The sequence below is a fragment of the Euprymna scolopes genome, chromosome 18 (assembly GCF_053919585.1).
Source record: "Euprymna scolopes isolate OS-2025 chromosome 18, ASM5391958v1, whole genome shotgun sequence".
In the NCBI taxonomy this organism is placed as follows: domain Eukaryota; kingdom Metazoa; phylum Mollusca; class Cephalopoda; order Sepiida; family Sepiolidae; genus Euprymna; species Euprymna scolopes.
In genome coordinates this window covers 126,024,731-126,038,601 of record NC_136499.1, presented here as the reverse complement: position 1 = coordinate 126,038,601, position 13,871 = coordinate 126,024,731, and positions in this window count along the sequence as shown.

Below are 13,871 nucleotides of genomic sequence, written 5' to 3'. Positions count from 1 at the left end.
GTTGAACACCCATTTTTCAGCGAAAAAAGCAAAAACTTGTGTCCTTAGTATTATTCGGATTTATCAGACTACTGTTCTTACCCATCCAGCCATGGCTGACGGAACAAGAGCATGCGACCCCCATGAAGTAAATAAAGGTTTCCATTCAATATTCTGTCCGAATTCCCAAGTTCGAACAAGATACACCTGAAGAAGGTCAGAGGTTGCATCAACTGAAACGTTGTGAAAATGACACTCAAGATGAGAACAGTAGTTCGATGAATCCAAATAATACAAAAAAAAAAAAAAAAAGATCGAGAACATTTTGCGTATATACTCATCACATCTGGTTTATATGAACGCATATGTTGGACGGCTTTTCAAAATTGACCTCTAAACTAACCTACCTTTGCTCAGGTCTTTATATTTCTCTCAAATCTATTTTTATCACCTTGTCCTATGTTTTCCCTGTACTTCTTCTGCCAACTGACACTGCTACCTCAACTGTCCTACATCTACTAACAAAAAGCATTTTCATCCATTCTGCAATGTGACCAAACCAGCAAAGTCTTCTGTTGCACATTTATGAAAAGCCAAGAAAACTAATGATTAACCAGATCGCTACTGGCAGTTAAAAAGTTGCCATATCTCCACACAAAAGTAAACCATAATTTTTCCACCAACGAAACTGCACAGCGTTGATCTCAACCAGAACCTGCAGAGCAAGATTAGAAATGGCGTTCTCAGTGACTCGTCAACCTTTGAATTGAAACTTTTGATAGTTACACTTACTTGTATCATTGTTATTACCAAATAAATGTAGAGTTATTTTAGTATACGTGTAAAAAAATTTTGGCTACATACGAGCATACATGATTCAGCTATGACCTTTTTCGATTATTGGGTCACTAAAATGTTCCGCGATGATAGCTCAGAATGGCATCCTGTCCCTTGAAGTAATCCGTTTTCCAGACTCAATAACCTAATGATGATAACTAACGCTGATTCTCCATACAAACATACTAAAATATACTTGTTATTGACCACTATCCTATAAACACTTTGGTTTCATAGGGTTAGACACTATGAAGAAAAATGAAGAAAAACAATATATATATATATATATATATATATATACTAGCAAAAATAACCGCCGTTGACTGGGTTCAAAAACAGCCTACAGAAAATGGACTGTGATTGATGAAAGTATGATAGGTTATGAAAAGGAGGGGGTTCTAAAGAGATAGGTTTTGATACTCAAAAATTTTACCCTAAGCAAAATATGATGAAAGCAAAGATAATTTTCGCGAAAATATATTTTTTATATCAACTTTGTTTCCATTCGTAGCCAAGACTGACCAACAAAATGTTTCCTTACAAAGAGAAAATGTTATATATATAATAATATACAAGAAATAAATGTTACCATAGTCAATAAAAGTTACTTTTATGGTAGAAAAGTTCATTGGTTTGTATTTTTAAGTAGTTTGTAAAAAAATTCTTTTTTTTTTTAAATTCACGAACCAGTTTAAAAATAAATCAAAATGGCAGCGACTTTGAAATGGAGAGCCCCGTTTTCAATTTGAAGGAGGGGTACCTGAGCATTCTGTGTTAACAATTTAAGAGAGTTCCGTCAACGTAAGGAATATTTATAAACATATTTTAATGTTTTCCGTTATTTTGTGCTTGAGGAATATTCGATTATGGCATGTGTAGTTTATATAAAAATTCGTTTAAGTAGTTATCGCCTCAAATTTTGTTTTAATTTCGGTTTGCTGAAATTATTTCCAAGTAAAGAGCATTAAAAACTATTTCAAAACAAAAAAAAAATCATGAACTGAATTTTTATTGACTATGGTAGCATTTATTTCTTGTATATTTATTCTTTCAGGTAGTCGTTTGCTGGCTTTTCTGCTAAACACTCTTACTAAATAATATCAACAAAATATCGAAAAACAAAGGAACAAAAACAGTTTTGAAAAATAATGAAGCTTTACTTACTTTAGTAAAATAATCCGAAACAGCAAAATGGGATATTAAAAAAGTAAACACGTAATTACTTTAGTTTTTTAAAGCAAAGAATCGATATAAAAATGAATAAGAAGAAAATGACGCCCTTTTCAAGCAGAACAGCTTCGTTTCAGTTTTACAGTATTGAACGGTGTAGAATTGCACCGTCGGATTCATGGTTGTACTATTGTAATGTAAAGAACACACAGAAAGGGTTGTAACAACTGAATTCCTTTTAGTACACTGACAAAAAAAGCTTAAATGAAAATAAAAAGTTTATATAAATGTTTTTAAAAAGACACGTAATCACGTGAGCAGGATTTTTTCCTTCTTTTGACACGATAACAAGTAATGTTTTTATTATTTATCTATTTATCTATTTTTGAAAGAGTGCCACGTGCAAGTGGAAAAGGAAAAAAACAGTTATGCAAAATTTGTGCGGAGAATTGTCTAAAGTTCCGACTTTTTTTTTTTGCCATTCACTTTAATAAGAACGTGAATTTATGGGGTGAATTTATTCGACACAATATGATTCAACTCAAAAAAATAAATAAAAGCTAACGTGAATTAAGATTAAAGTTAAGATGTTATTGTGGACCCTCACCCCTTTTAAAAAACCTTGTTAAACTTTGGGACATATTTACATTCTATGGAGGTCGGGCACAAACGAACACCCCATAATTTTATTATACCATATTTCTTCAAACAGAAACATAATTATCAAAGTATACTTACGCAAATAGATATGAAAAGTCTTTGTTAAAGTTTGTGCCATATTTCCATGGAGTACAGGCGTGAACGCAGACCCCATAATTTTATTATACCATCCCTATTTAAGTTGAAACATACTTATCAAAGTTTTCTTATGTACATCTATATCAAAAACCCTTCTAAACGTTTTTTTTTTTTTTTCATTTTTATTTCCCTACTTTGGGGGCCAGGCGTGAACGCAGACCCCACAATTTTTATGAACCACCGTTCTACCAGATCAAACATACCCATTCCTGATCCTCGATACATCTATCATTAAATATAATCAGTTTTTTAAAATAGTCAACCATATAGGAGCCTATTCTTGACCAGACACTCACACACACACACACACACACACAGACACACACACACACACACACAGACGTTCAGCTTTATATTATAGATATATATATATGTGTGTATATAGATATATATATATATGTGTGTATATATATATATATATATATATATTTTGTGTACAGAAAGTTGTTAGTTGAGACAGATCATTAGTACCGTCGGTTTCAAGCCCGATAATAAGGCCCGTTTAAGGTATCCTTATCAAGCTCTCTTCAGCCAATATTCGCCTGGCCCCCAAAGTATGGAAATAAAAAATGAAAAAAAAAAAAAAACGTTTAGAAGGGTTTTTGATATAGATGTACATAATAATACTTTGATAAGTATGTTTCAACTTAAATAGGGATGGTATAATAAAATAAAAGGAGACGAATATTAGCTGAAGAGAGCTTGATAAAGATACCTTAAACCGGCCTTATTATCGGGCTTGAAACCGACGGTACTAATGATCTGTCTCAACTAACAACTTTCTGTACACAAAATATAAGTACGCTCTTAAAATTTGGATTTTCCTTTTAATTGAGCACTCTGCTGGAATTCTTTTTCCAAAAAAAACTAATCATATATATATATATATATATATATATATATTCTTCGGGATAGTTTTTATTTAACAATCAGTGGTTATGTAAACGTGAGATTGTAGGTTTACCAAATATTACTGGCAGTAATATTCTATAAGTTATCCCATCTAAACAAGATTTGCTCGATATGCAAGATAGAGCAAATAAATTAAATTGTAATTCAATGAATTTCAAAAAACTCATTGAAATGAAATGAATTGGTTGAGTTTCATATCAAAGAATTTTTATTATTCTAAGCACCCTATTTGCTAAAGTCAGTGCATACCTTTATAACTATTTGCTAATATTTTCACTCCTCTGATGAGATGGTAGACATCGAAACCCTATAGGTTAAGGCGATAAACTTTCTAAAACATTCTTTGTCTTGCTTAGAATAATAAAAATTCTTTGATATGAAACTCAACCAATTCATTTCATTTCAATGAGTTTTTTGAAATTCATTGAATTACAATTTAATATATATATATATATATATATATATATATATATATATATATATATAGTCTTTGAATAAAAGGAAGGGAATATATATATATATATATATATATATATATATATATATATATATATATATATATGCAGTGACCTCTCTACATACAAGATTAATTTGTTCCTGGATAGAGCTTGTATCTAGAATTTCTAGAATTTCGAACAAATTTTCTCATAATAAATAACTGAAAAGCAAGCAATCCATTCCCAACTTCCAAAATCATCCAAGTTTACCCTAATTAACTATAAAACACATCTTCCTTCAAAGAGTAATTAAACATAAAAATACCATTTTAATCCAAATGTAAATGGATAACTTTTTTTCTTTTTTTTTTTTACATTCACTTATCCAGACCCGGAAGCCACTCGGGGATAAGGGTTATTGCATGTTGACTTACTTGGTTAAAAAAAAGGGTGAGGTAAGGGGAATACTTCCTATTCCCCTTACCTCACCCTTTTTTTTAACCAAGTAAGATCTGTGACTTACTTGTAGTTTCATTAAATACTATTATATGCAAAATCCGATTCTGCATTTTGCTAATTCCTGCCCTCTGATGAGAAGAAGAGTATTTTTTCGAAACTCTGCGGATTAAGGACTATCCACTTATCTTGTGCTTCCTTTTTTAAAATTAAATATGTTTTTAACGCTTTTTCAAGATGTCTTTTAACATGTTTTATTAATCATTTGTTCATATTATAAGCTCTATTTCCTTTTCGGTTTTATTGAGCTTTTACATCTGGTTGAGATTACTTTACTTGTAAATATTAACTCTTTAATATTTATAATATATTTTAAGTTTACCATTTTGATTACCTTGGTAAACTTATTGTAATTTTTTTTTTTTTATATATATATATATATTAAATTGTAATTCAATGAATTTCAAAAAACTCTCATTGAAATGAAATGAAGTGGTTGAAGTATATATATATATATATATATATATATATACACTGGCGTAGCTAGGGGGGCAGGGGGCGGTCCGCCCCGGGCGGCACACCTGAGGGGGCGGCATTTTGAGAGGGTAAAAATAGAAAGTAGAAAAAATAAATAAAAATAAACAAAAGTTAACAAAAAATATGAAATTTTATACCAAAAAGGTTGTAAAAAATCGGAATTTTGGGGGGTATCGGAATCAGAAAAAATGTGTCCTTATTTTCTGAGTGTCAGGGGGGGGGCGGCATGAGGGCGGCATTTTGAGATGATAAAAGGGGAAAATCGAAAAAAATGCTAACAAAAAATCTGAAATTTTATATCGAAAACGTTGTAAAAAATGGGAACTTTTGTAGTTATTGTAATCGCAAAAAGGTGTCCCTATTTTGCGAGCGGCATATGTCAGGGGGCGGCATTTTGAGAGAGTAAAAATAGAAAGTAGAAAAAAATAAATAAAAATAAACAAAATCTAACAAAAAATCTGACATTTTATACTGAAAAAGTTGTAAAAAATCGGAAATTTTTGAGGTATCAGAATCAGAAAAATGTGTCTCTTATTTACGAGCAGCACATGTCAGGGGCAGCATTTTGAGAGGATAAAAATAGAAAATAGAAAAAAATATATAAAAGCTAACAAAAAATCTGAAATTTTATACCAAAAGTTTGTAAAAATCTGAAGTATTGGAGGTATCGGAATCGGAAAAATGTGTCCCTATTTTACGATTCCAAAACCGATTCTTTTAAATTTTTAATTTAATTTTTCATTATTGGTACTAATTACAAATATTTATTATTTTTAAATTATCACTAAAACTAAAATGAGAATAACCTCAAAATATGATGTAAATGTATTTTATTCGTAAAACAATTTTTTTAAATTGCATAAATTCTCTATGTAACCTTTCAAAGAAAGCAGTTGCTTTACATGTTCTGAAAAATGTTGAAAAATTAAACAGCAACAGTCTTTGCAGCCTACGGCGATCGTAAGATTTGCCCCTCCCCCTCGCATTTGATAATCTGTTAATCTTCAAAATTCCAAAAGCCCTCAAAATATTTATTTTCATGGAACTAATGTTAGACTGCAGCTATTAGTCCTAGATTTTCCTCGTATTACAGTACTCGTCAAAGAAGACCAAAGATTTTTCAAAACAATTATATAATTTTCTTCAGATTAATGTTCACACAATTCCCTTCAAATTAATGTTTGCATACTTATTATTATTGAAAAGAAATTGTTAAATTAAATTAACTGGCTACGTAATTGTATACGTAGCCAGTTAATTTAACAATTTCTTTTCAATAATAATTGAATATTATTATAATAATAATTAAAATTTCTTTTCAATAATAATATATGACTTGGGTGTCATGAGCTAGAATCGAAATCGAAACACAACTCTCCACCCTCATTCCCTAGCCTCTGAACCACTAATAAAATAAAGACTGGGTACGCAAATAGAAGAAACCAAATATTTTTTCAAAACAAAAACTTATAATTCAAATTATAAAAAAAAATGTTAAATTAAATTAATTAGCTACACAAGCAAATATAATAATAAATTTAAATGAGAACATTTGAAAACCTGAAAATGTTATGAAATGATAAAATCATTTTTATTTACTTTTTTGTCGTTGTTGTTAAAGTCCGAATTTTCCCCAAATAACATGGATGTATCAAGGAGAGAATAGTCCGATGTAGTTTTCTTTTCTTTGTCTTCATAATGTTATTATTAAGAGGTCGAGCCCTCCGAAGAGAAAAAACGTCTTGTATCGGTGCTTTTTTAAATCCGTGTGTGTAATCGCTCGGTTTTCAGAAATTTGTTGTTGTTAATAACGTTTCAACTCTTTTAAAAATAGTTTTAATATATTTTAAATAAATGTATTTATGAATGGCAAATAAGGCTATAAATTTATTTTTTGTGAGAGAACTGTCGCAAGGCATCAAGTCGGTTGAAAATTTACAAACAGATTTTTCACGCCTTTTTTTCGGCAAAGTTATCAATGACTCTATCAAAATTCACTTCCTCGACAAGTTCCCTCTCTATTGAGAGGATTGCCAAGTCTGTAAGTCTTGTCTGGCTCATTGCTGATCTAAGGTAGTTTTTTATGAGCTTCAGTTTTGAGAAAGAGCGCTCACAGCTAGCAACGCTAATATCTCTGGTGAGGAAAATTCTCAGCAAGATCACAATATTAGGGATGGAATCCCCAAGTTGGTATCTTTGTATAAAGTTCAAAAGTTCAAGAGGTCCATCGATTTTGTCTTTTTCTGAAGCTTTTACAACATACTGTAACCTCTTCCTTTCAGCAAAGAATTTCTCTTTTTCTATATCTTTGTCAAATCCACCAAGCTGACAATCATAATTATCATCAAGCAGATTTGACGGTATAAGAAAAGCGTATTTATTTGCAAGATTCTGAACTTGTTGAAATCTGCAAGATATTTCTTCAGTCAATCTGTCTATGACAGACAGCATTTCCCGTCTCAACTCAGTATCAAAACTCAGCGCTGCATCAGTCAATCCTTCACCATCCATTCGTTTCTTTTTGCGAATACGACGCTTCATGCTTATCCCCATTTCAGAGCAGAGTGTTTTTGACTCATCTATTGCAGTGTCCATTATCTTTTCTCTATTCTGAAGAAGGAAATCTTTCAACGCCGTCAGCCTGACTGAACTTTGTTGCAGATCCAGCCCTTTTTTTTTTTGAAGATATTTCTGGGCATCATTGATTTCTGGGAGAATAGTTTTCCAAAGGTTCAGAAATAAAAGAAACGGAAACGAGTTGAGAATTAAAGATGCATCTGATCTTGCGGTTGCATTTTCTCCTTCTTTTGTGAGCTGTTCCAGGGCAATGACGACTTCCAATATTTTTTTTATCACAACATCTACAGCATCTGCTCGACTACTCCATTTAGTATCCACAGTCCGTTTGATACTTAGACCGGTCAACTGAATCAAGACGTCCCAGCGATGTGTAGATGCAAAAAAGAACGAGAATAACCGGTCCAGTGTGCCAAAAAATGTAACAGAGTGAACCGCTACTGAAGCTGCATGTACACAAGCCAGATTTAGTGAATGGTTTGTGCATGGCACAAATAGAGCTTTTGGGTTGATTTCAGAGATTCGTTTCTGCACACCCGATCAGTGACCTGCCATAACAGCGGCATTGTCAAATGCCTGGCCAATACAGTCACCAATCTGTATCTCATCATTCTCCAATTCTCTCAAAATGAGTTCAGAAATGTCCTCCGCGCTTTTACCCTTTGTTTCGATGAAGCAGAGAAACGACTCCTCCACCGTCACTTCATTTCTGTCAACTTTCACGTAGCGCAACACCTCACTCATCTGGTCCTTGTGAGATACATCGGGAGTACTATAAAAAATTATACAAAACTACTTGCTTTTCTTTATCTGATCGATAATTTTCTTTCTGACCTGCTTTGCTAAAATGCTCACAAACTCATTTTGAATTTCTGGTGACAGATAAGAAATAGTGAATTTCTTCCCTAGGTTAACTTTAACCAAATGTTCACGGAGTACAGGGTCATATTTAGCCAATAGATTTACCAATTCCAAAAAATTTCCTTTGTTTTCTTGACCCCTTTCATCATTATGGATGTCTTCCCAGTGACTTCGTAGCGCCAGATTCTGCTTGGCGAGAAATCTGATAATGTCCAGCAATCTAGCTAGGATTTCTCGCCACTTCTTTGTTTCTTTCTCAATGATATTTTGCTCAACTTTATCAACTACCTTTCCTTCAGCAAGTCGGATCTCTAGCTCCTTCCAGTCAAGAAACACCTGAGCATGAGATGTGCTTGCTTCATGTTCATGTACTTTTGGATTTAATTTCCACCAATTCTTGAAACCCACATCAGCAGAAAAACTCGAGAGTCCAATTAAAAATAGTCTGCAGCAGAAGCAAAATAAGGCTTCTCTGGCAGGAGAATACACCATCCAAGTTCGCAAACTTTTCTCACCGTTCCGCAATACTTGATAGAACCAGTTTTTTGTTAGCTTTCTAACGTCGCCTTTTGTTTTTGTCCCTGGTCGCACTATTTCCTTGAATTCATGATCAAGGTGCTGCACAGCGGCAGATCCCTGCCGAACAAGCATAGCGCGAATTTCATGACTAATCTCAATAGGCCATAGACCAACATCTGTAAAATCGGTCGCGACAACCAGTGATTGCCTTTCCAATTCTTCAACTTCACGTGCATCATCATTGGCAGTTGTTGATATATCAACGCGGGCAATGTCGACTTCTGAAGTAACAGTATCAACGTTAACTTCATCTTCGGTTTCAGCAAGATTTTCGACTTTCGTTTCCACCATTTCGGCCATAGAAGTCTTTTTGATGAATTTCAACAGCCTTTATTCTTGTTTTCTTCCACTTCTTTTGTTTTTCGCTTTTTACGGAATGCCGCACCACTCTCCTTAATTCTCTTCATTTTAAAATTCACGTAATATTCTGAAAAAAAATTTAAATACTATTTTGAAAAATAGCACGCTATTTCTCTGCATAAGCACCTTTTGTGTTGTTCCGTAATAGTACCACAAAAGGTGAGATACCCCCCCCATAAAATCTTAGATGCCTATCCCTTAAAATACATATATACTTAGTTTTAATAAATATTCGATTAATATTACATGATATATATACATCCACTAATATATATATATATATATATATATATATATATATATAAGGTTAAGATTTTTTTGTTATTAGCGTTTGTTTCGCGATAAGCGTTTGTTTACATTTTTTATATATTTTTATACATTCGCTACCTTAGCTATAAGCTCTTTATTATTCATATTATTATATGAATGAATCGCCCTAACTTTTTGGACGCATTTAATTTAATTTAATTATTTTTTTACATGCAATAAAATAAAATAAAATAAAATAAAATAAATTTTATGCACATAAAAACATAATTAAATTAAATTACATATATATATATGTGTGTGTGTGTGTGTGTATAATAGTCATTCACACACAGGACTGTTTCGCTGTTTACAGCTCATCGGTGCGGCTAGACTTTAGCAACTACTTCCAGCTACTTCCAGCTAGGAACGAAATCCGACCATCTGAGAGAGCGAGGGAGAAATATTTTAACAACAATTAGCAGCCTTTGGGCTGATATCGCAGTCGCAGTGTAGTATCTGTTCTAATGATACACTTCTCCTTTTCTGTCGTCGGTCAGTATGGGGAAATCGTTTATGACTGAGAATTTTTATTTTTGTTCCTATCCAGAGTGCCCCTTTTTGTGGAGCTGGATTTTCCCCACATTAAAAACCAGCCTTGTGTCTAACTCTGCCCTCGTGGAGAGGCAAGTAAATGGGAACAATCGGCAGTCGTTGCCAAACCGACCTCAGCTCTAATTGTGCACAAGATCTAATTTTAAACAAGACCATTGCTATATTCGCTTACAGCCGTTTGCCATTTTCGGCTCTCATTATGCTCAACATTATGGGAGCATTATAATAAATACGTATTTATTTTATAACTATATATGTGCATATACACATATATATGTGCATATACACATATATTTATACATACATATACATGTATACATACATACGTGCATATATACATATATACATATATACACACACATACACATATATAAATACGCATATATACATACATATATATGTATATATATATATATATACATATATGTATGTATACATATATGTATATATATATACATATATAATATAAATATATACATACATATATACATACATACATGTAAATACATACATATACATATATATAAACAAATATATAATATATCCTTCAAGATTGAGGCAATTTTTTTGTTTTAATCTAGGTTGAACTTTCTCTACATTAAAAACCGATCTTGAAATGAATTAAAGCAATTTATTCTCAATTAATGGAAATTTTGAAAACTCCAAACGCAATTGTAAATTATTACTTGATAAATAGTTTACCAGTTTGGAGTTTTCAAAATTTCCATTAATTGAGAATAAATTGCTTTAATTAATTTAAATTACTAAGTTTAAAAAATGCAAGCATTAATTATTTCTGGAGATATACTCAGTGACCGGCTGACCTAACAGGATAGGGCCAAGCCCAGGCTTTGGCCAAGCACCAAAAACAACAAATGACCTCAGAAAGATTTCATACTTAAAGGGGAACTTTCATATAAATTTTTATCGAATAGGTGCAAAAAGAAAGTTGGATATTTGGGTGTATATACACCGACATCAAAGAGGAAATAACATTAGATGCGAAAGTTTGAATTCATTAATTTTATTACTGTCCAATTCATGAGGCTAAGACTTTGAAAGTATCAAACGTTTGTTTTTGTAGCATAATTTTTATAACTCCTTGTAAACTTTACAATTGCTAGCTGGGGGATTGGACAAAATCACCCCGGGGGGGGGGGAAACCCCCACCATCTAATTAAAACAAAAAGGAAAACAGATAAAATCTCAAATGAATAAAAAATATTAAAAATCAGTTTTCATATTTTAATTTAATTGAATTTAGGAAAATTAGATACCGTAGAACTAATTTTCGCAAGGTATGAAAATTAAGCAACTACAGAATAAATGTTAACTTAATAATAATGGACCAGGTTTCCTACCTAGCAAAAAATGGACAAATTTTTCATAGACGCATTTTCCATGGACGAATTTTCCGGGCACCCAAATGCCGGGGGGGGGGGGCAAATTTTACTACTGCCCCGGGCGGCAAAAGGTCTAGCTACGCCACTGTATATATATATATATATATATATATAATGTGTTGCTGCTGACAGGAGTGAGCAAGCGTCACTTTCGTTTTGTTTTGTCTTTTTGTCTTTCTCTATCTTTGTCCTCTCACCGAGAATAGCGACACATCAACCTGTTGGGAGAGAACCTCCCATGAATAACAACACATCAACAGGTTGAGCAAGGAACTTCTATGGATAACGGTACATACAACAATCCTATTGCATTTTCACATCGTGAAGTCTCAAGGACGCTAGAACTTTTATAACCAACATGTTAGAATAGTTATATGATACAAACGAGGCTATGTTTTATATGCTTTTAGATTTATACTTTTAAGCCAACTACGAAGAAGTGAGATGGTATGATATGGCCCTCACTTGAAACTGCATCAAAATCATAATCATGGCCAGAAACTTTGTTTTCGTCACTCTGGCCACGTCCATGTTATTCATGGTAATCTAGCGATGCATTTGAGGGTCCTGGCAATGGTCCTGTTGTCATAACTTGGATCGGCAGAGAACATGAGTTGTACAGCGGTGTATTTCTGATCTTCCTTGTTGAACATTGTGGCATTTTCAGACATGATAGAAGGCTCCTATCGTTCCTGGGATTACACAACTGGCCAACTAGTAGATGGTCTGCAACAAAAAGAAAAGAAAACCAGTTTTCATTAAATGGAAATGGAATCATGTCGTCTTTTTTTAGGGCGACAATTTTATCATTCCACCCTTTATTAACTTTTTTTGAGAAACCATCTTCCGAAAATGTATTCAGCTTCTCTACAACTACAATCGGTTGGTTTTTTTTTTTTTGGTTTTTTTTTATATTTTTTTTTTTTAGTTTTTTTTTTTTTTTTTGGTTTTGTTTTTACTTATGTTCACCCCTTACAAAGCATATCGCCATATTTGGGGCCATGTTTAGGAAAGATTAACAAGATATTTGTTTATATTACATTTAATCTTCTGCTTATCAGTACAGCTAGGGAAGCAGGCAGCAGGAAGGGAATTCCAAAGGCTAGCTGTTTGAGGGAAGAAACTACTAGAATAGAAAGCTTTCTGGCATTTAGGTACATCAACCGTGAAGGGGTGAGATCTTATTGCTAAGCGGGGCGGGTTTGTCGGGGATATGAATGTTGAGGGGGTACAAGTGAAACAAGTTCATCAGAACACATTCCATTAAAATATTTGTAAAACAGGTTCAGTGATGCAACATTGCGGCAATGGGGCAGGGGCTGGAACTTAATTGATAAAGTGGGACCGATTAGATTGACAACTCTTTTTTGGACTTTGTCTAGACGGGAAGACTAGTGGTAGATGCACCAGCCCAAATGTGGCAACAATACTCCATACATGGGCGAATGGTAGCCTTGTAGAGGTACAGGATACTCTTAAGTGTGAGTAGTTTCTAGCACGATAGAGGGAGCCCACCTACTTTGCAGCAGCCTTTGCAATGTCCTCTGTGTGTTTGTTACAGTTCATATTTGCGCGCAAATGTTAGGCCGAGGAGTTTGAAGGCAGAATTCTCTGGTAGGGCTCTATTTGTCATGAAGATAGGGTGTTGGAGAGGCGTCTTGTAATTGTTAAAGGAGAGCAGCTTAGTTTTACTAGCATTAAATAGTACCATCCATTTGTGGCCCCATTCCACTATAGTCTGTAGAGTTCTTGTAGAATGGTCTTTATTGGTAATATCTTCTTCATTTGAAGATTTTGAGGCTATGTCTACATACATTCACAGTAGTTTCTACAAGCTATTGTATTGTCTTTTGTTTCGGTATAATAAAGAGATTTAATTCTTTAGAAATATTTTTACTAACAAAACTCTTTACACTGCCAGAGTCAACCATGACATTAATAGTTTAGCCATTTATTTTATATTGGGGGGGGGGTAAAATACGCTTAAATATGATATTTTAATTCATCCAGATTTCATATATATCATTATAGAGTCATGATTTCAAAAGTAAAAAAAAAAAAGTATTTAGGTGCCATAAGCTAGATTCGAAACTGAAACTGTAGC